At 41.1% G+C, this 6,623-nt stretch overlaps 2 pseudogenes; both read right to left on the bottom strand.

The window, feature by feature from the left end:
- Nucleotides 1–516: 516 nt before the first annotated feature.
- LOC139476977 (ankyrin repeat domain-containing protein 29-like) lies at nucleotides 517–1,663 on the bottom strand (annotated as a pseudogene).
- Nucleotides 1,664–2,669: 1,006 nt separating this feature from the next.
- Nucleotides 2,670–3,727, bottom strand: LOC139476916 (uncharacterized; annotated as a pseudogene).
- Nucleotides 3,728–6,623: the final 2,896 nt, after the last annotated feature.

Raw genomic sequence — 6,623 nt, 5'->3', positions numbered from 1 at the left:
AAACTGATTTATCCGTCGATACGGACTGAATTACATATTGATGCTTGGTATCCATAGGACACTCTGACAGTTGACCAGGTTAATCTGTTATTGACCATGCGTTCCATGGTTTTGCAAACGCAACTAGTCAATGAAATTGGTCGATATTTGGAAGGTTCAGTATGATAACGTCCAGGTTTTGGTATGGGAACAATTATAGCCTCACGCCAAGAAGCAGGAAATTCTCCTGACGTCCAGATTTTATCAAATATCAGCAAGAGGGTTTCTAAACAGGATTGCGATAAATGTTTTAAGAGTTGATAATGTATATTATCAGACCCTGTAGCAGTATTATGAACTTGCCCCAGGGCAGTATTGAGCTCATGAATGGAAAAGATTTCATTGTAATCCTGTTCATTACCTGAATTAAAATTTATGGGTTTCTTTTCTTGCTGCTTTTGATATTTTTGGAACTTAGGGGCCTAGTTCGAGGAGGAAGAATGTTGAGCCAGAGTTTCACCAAGTTTATTAGCAATATCAGAAGTGTTGATACATGACAGCATCATGTGACACAAGAAGATAAAGCATGTCTCCTCGATCCTGGGATATTGCTATCTTGGCTGCTGTTTGTCCTTTGTTGTTTGTGGCACTGATGCCCACCATGTCCTGTGAGAGAATATATTTGACCACCTCCACATGTCCTCCCCGACGGGCAAGATGAAGGATGTTTTCACCCCTCTCAGAGTGACACATCAGCTCCTACACCCACGACTAACTCTACGACTTCTTTATGTCCACGCAATGCTGCCGCCATCACCGGTGTCCTCTTCTTCCATCCTCTACTGTTGATACGCACCATGTCTTTTGAGAGGACCTACTTGACCACCTCCACATGTCCTCCCCGACGGGCAAGATGAAGGATGTTTTTCACCCCTTTCAGATACGAGTGACACATCAGCTCCTTCACTCACGAGTAACTCTACCTCTTCTTTATGTCCCGGCAATGCTGCCGCCATCACTGGTGTCATCTTCTTACATCCTCTACTGTTGATGTCCTCCATGTCATGTGAGAGTATATACTTCACCATCTCAACCTCTCCTCCTCAACAGGCACAGTGAAGGATGTTGTCACCTCTTTTATTCACGAGTGACATGCTGGATCCTTTACTAACAAGTAACTCAACCACTTCTCGGTGCCTATTACCAGCTGCCAACATCACCGGTGTCCAACCAATCCACTCTTTGCACTTAATGTCCGCCCGTCCCTGGGACAAGATGAGTTTCACCTTTGACAGGTTCCCGGTTTCGGAGGCGATGTGGAGTTCACAGAACGATGGTGCTGTAATATGATGTTTTAGTCTTTACGTATCTTTGGCATTTTAAAAGTTAAAAGACTGAAATGGCAAGACATCATCTAAGGGAGAGAAAGCGAGTGTCTTTGTTTAGTCATCAGGACTGTTAACATAAACACCTTATTTCCGCATATTGTCATTGGACGAAATAATGATGGAGATCGGATAGATACTGATTAATTGGTGTGCACTTCGAAAGAGTTGAGATGTATAACTGAACATCCCACCACACGGCAACTTCTCTGAAGTGCATGTGTTATTTTCCTGTGTGGTGCGGGAACGCGATGTACAGCTCGAAGGGCCAGCTTTTTGATGATGGCAAACGTGTGCATGTTCCACTTTTAGGGCACAAAGTTTACTGTTTACTGGCAGTTTAAGTAAACAAACAGATCAGTCCCGAGCAGTTGCAATGATGGCTTCGGCTATTTGGGAATATCAGCATTTGGGTATGTCAAATTATTCAAAACTTGTTTGTCTTATAAAGTGTATGTACTAAAAGAGGAAGAACGATGGCAGGAATAGTTTGTGAGAATATTCATACAGAGATAATTAAGCTGCGATTTCTTCCAACATTAACATTTATAATTTTCAGGTTCTGAAAATAGTAGAATAGTGTATTGTAATTGAATCTATCTAGCATTCATTGTCATGACAAAACATCAACCATATTCAAAATCCCTTTAATGATGAACTTGCCGCACAACAACAACATTGCTCTCTGCTACATGGAACTTTGAAAATGTCAAGTTTACACAAAATATTAAAATTTAATGTGAGCCCTGACCCTGCACGCAATTTATGCTAAACATCCTGCTAGAGAGGACCTCTATAACGCGAATAGGACAAACGAGGCAAAAATAATTGAACTTTGCAGTAAATGTAACAAATAAAGTGAGTGAGTGAGTTTGGTTTAACGCCGCTTTTAACACTATTACAGTTATATCGCGGCGTGTCAGCTTAATGTGGGAGGAAAGCCCGAAGTGATGCAGGTCTCAGACGTTTACCACTTCGGTGAAACCCACGAGCACGGGTATGGTGCCGACAAACCTAGAAACATAATCGGGGCGAACTGGGATTCGATCCCACAATCATAGGTTTCCCTAATTTCAATCTGAAACTCTGCCGCTAAGACCAATAGACAAATGATGAGCCTACAATCCAAACATCTGTAAAAAATACTTAATTAATGCATGAACAATTTTTCATACAACATACAATATTCAAACACATTGGTAAAGCAGGAAATAAATGATTTGAATGAAATGAAGTAATTAGGAAAATAACATATACATGAAAGCGTAAAATTGAAAAGTACATGATATATGATCATGATGATTGTTATGAAGCTGAAGCACTTGGGGTCTGATTGGGGTCCTGCCTAATGAATACAAATTTGCCTGATTGTGTTTTGGACAAACAGTTAGACGCAGGGTGGGAATTCCCTCCACATTTGGAGCAGGTGTGTTTGAACTTGCACTTGTCTCGTTGTAATCATGGCATGTCGAGTTTCTGTTTGTGTTCTGGACATGAAATGACTGGCTATCCTTTCTGGGGAACGAGCCAAAATTCTGTGACGGAACTTGCATGTATAACATCCAAAGCTCTACATTGATTGACCCCCATGAATTCTGTGGATTTCGTGCTTGACGCAGTCTGAACTGCTCATCATATGTTCTCCAACCAAACCCAGTATGACGAGATGCCCCCAGACGAATTGTGTTCATGTATTGAGCATTCCTTGTATCTGTTCCGGGTGACTTTTGACATAAATGCTGATATACACTGTGAATGCAGTTGACCACTCAGTTATGGTTTCAATCACTTTACCTGAAGCCTTTGGTTTCAGTTCCAAATGACCTTCCGAGTTAAGGAAAATGGCTGATGTACAAGCATAATCTTGTAATTCCCGGTCAGATTTCAGCAGCAATGCAAGATTGGTATATTTACCATTACATATCTTTTGCTTGATACTTGAAGGAACGTTAGCTCCCAAATCATCACTCACTCCCGGTGAACAGTATGGGAGGGAAACATGGGGGCTGTGCGTGTGAAGTGACTGACTGTGTTTGTGTACTTAACGGCTGAGTGGGTAAGGAAACCAATTTCGTAATATTGTTTGTAACTTCTGGATTAAAGGATATGTCAACAAACTCACCCCCAGTCGGTTTTGACTCACTCGCATTTTCACCTGACGAAGTCTGGGAAGGCGCCGTCCTGTCTGCTTGAACTTGACTGGGTCCACGTGCTGTCGCCAAGTTATCTGGCTGTCCCATCGCTGCTTCGGGCATGTCGGGCGGTGACGACTGCGAAGGGGCTTGTTCCTTGCGTTTCTTCTTCGTTACCGCTTTTGTCCCACGTGTCGGCCGCTTTCTCATTGGTTTCCCTCTTCCTGACATGCTGCGAAACACGAAAATATATGCACGAACACGGAAAAACAGCTTGCTTGTAATGGTCCCCGAAACCGAAAGGCAGAGGGGAATTCCTTCACATTAAAGTTTACTTCAGTTATCTCCCTTTGTCATGCTACTAATGTATAACCTGAATAATCTCATGTAAGCCGATCTGTAATGCAAAATTAGAGCTTGTAGACATGAGTAATCTCCCTTAGCCTGCAACATAAATACTATAGTGCACAAATTAAATGATGGGTCACCTATCCCAGGATTGCCCATCTGAAATAGACCATTTTATCCAGCAAAGATAAAATTAATTAATATTATGCCATATTGATGTTTCTGAGCCTGAAAAGTTGATATCGTCCGTGTTCCACACTTCTGTACATTTAAATACTTAATCAATACAAGATGATAAATAAAAGCGACAAAAGAAATCTCTGCCCAAACCCTATAATTATGATCCAACATATATAATCATTATACGACATGCAGATAAGCATGAACGTAATATTTTCTCAACTGGTGTCAACCTTGACAGTTCACTATTATTTTAAAGTTTTGTAATGATTTTAACTTAATCAGCGCTGACTTGTTAATATTCCATTCAAATTCAATATCCATGTATTTAAATCGAGCATGCTCATTCTACCAAGATTTCACAGTGCGTCATACGACTCTTGTCCAGAAGTTTGATCAAGTTTACAACATTCAAGGACTCGGTAAAGCTTTCACAAAGTTTTATGGCATCAGTGGCAAGACTTATGTGCGACGCAATTCCTAATTTTGACTTGTGCCATATGTTCCATGTGTTTTTTTCAGGATAATTATTGATTTGCCTTTGCATGTGTTTGTGACGGTGGGGCAGAATGCGCTCACCTTTTCGCGATCGCCTCGTGCCACTACCATTTGATTGTGCTTCATTAACAAATGCTCATGGTTGAGTCGGGAATCGTGAAATCGCTCTGCTTTTGGCACAGATTTCCTATGAATAATTATGGAAAGTGTTTTGATTCTTTTATGTTCTACACTTCTCACCTTGCGCACAGCTCTTCCCACATCCCTTCTCCAAACATTCGGAAGTCTGATTGCAGACCTCGGATCCACAGGGTTTAGCCGGGGCCTTAGACAGCAATAATATTGATTACGAACTGGATTTGTTGTTAGAAGAGCGATTTCGGGTGATATATATTATCTAACACTCATGTTCGTTGATATCAAATATGTCAACAGTCATCCAGAGGTTTCTTTCATTAACTCGTGCTGTTATATTTCATATCAAAATATGCTAGGTGACTTTATGTCTCCTTCGTAAACAATCATGACTTCTGGCTTGAACTCACATTCACTGTCAATCGTGGACAAAAATCTAAAATTCCCAGTAGCTGACAAATTTGTCTCCTTCAACTGCGAAACCAGAAGGTCACGGTCGAATGTCGAGCGAGTGTCACATCTACGTAATCTAGGTTGCTGTTTGATTGTATTGAGATGTGTTTGGGGTATTATCATGCTGCCAAATTCAGTTAAATCTAGCTAAAGTACATGGTATGGCTATTTTTTATTTGCAGAAGCCCTTCGTTTGTTGAACATCTGGCATCGGAAGATCTCGGGCGTCTGCCAATCAATTAACATAACGTTTGCATTTCTGACACATACCTCCACATGCCTCCACATGCACATATCTAAACACACTGACACACATTTACACACATCTACACACACATATACACCCCAACACACCTCCACACGCCTCCGCGTGCAGATACTTAAACACACTGACACACATATACACACATACACACACATCCAGACACATCTGTACACACATGCACATATACTGACACACACCTCCATACGCCTCCACGTGCACATATGTACACACATCTACACACACTGAAACACATAAACACACGCCGACACACATTTACACACACCGACAGACACTGACACGCATCCACTCAACTCTACATACCGAAACACACATCTACACATATGGACACACATCTTCATAAATCTACACACACCGACAAACAATTACACACATCAAGTACACATGCATCTACACCTACATCTTTAAATACACAAGCATGAACGCATCTAGGTACACTGATACACGTCAATATATATCCTACTTGACATAACTATAACTTACACGTGGATGAGTTTCAGGACGAACACTGGATCCGCCTGTCTTCTCAGTCTTCTGGGATTCATAATTTGATTGGCGACATGATGCGAAAAAATTAAAATATCATTGATACATTCAAGTTGGCACAACTCGATGTCAATATTTCTGAAAATGACAGATCTGTCCTTCATTTTATCTGTCAACTAAAGTCTACATTCCTTTGTGCTGCATGTGGACAGTGCCAACATGATGTAAACAGTTGTTAAAAACAGCTGCAGACTGCTACTTGAAACCAGCGTCATCATCTTGAACTGTTAACAGGGGAGTGCAGGATCCACACGCTAAGGCGACTGCCAGAGACTGCACTTGAACGGTTAAGATATCACCAGCAGCAGTTGTTTTCGGGACATCACGTAATATTTTACACATGACGACGATGACTCTCAAACGATCAATGTGATGCACATGTTTAAACAAGTGCAGACACCAGCAATACAGATTCAGATACCGTCACATGGTGCAAGGTGTAAAATGAATGTTGCTGCAGTTAATTACAGTATATCACTATTATTGAGTAAATGGGATTTAGCGAAGTGCGAGCAATATTCCAGTTACGCTTTGTTATGGGAAACAAGAAATAAGCGTTACGGTATATCTTTTTGAAATTCCATTCATATAGTTAGTGCTTTACTACCATCATCCCAAAACCACCGAAATCACCATCAACCTACACAATCATCACTCCAACTATTCTTTCACCTACTCCACCAT

This window comes from Haliotis cracherodii, unplaced genomic scaffold (assembly GCF_022045235.1).
Source record: "Haliotis cracherodii isolate W230 unplaced genomic scaffold, xgHalCrac1.p SCAF_30, whole genome shotgun sequence".
NCBI classification, from domain to species: domain Eukaryota; kingdom Metazoa; phylum Mollusca; class Gastropoda; order Lepetellida; family Haliotidae; genus Haliotis; species Haliotis cracherodii.
The sequence above is the reverse complement of the archived record's forward strand: the minus strand, read 5'-3'. Positions and strand labels throughout refer to the sequence as shown.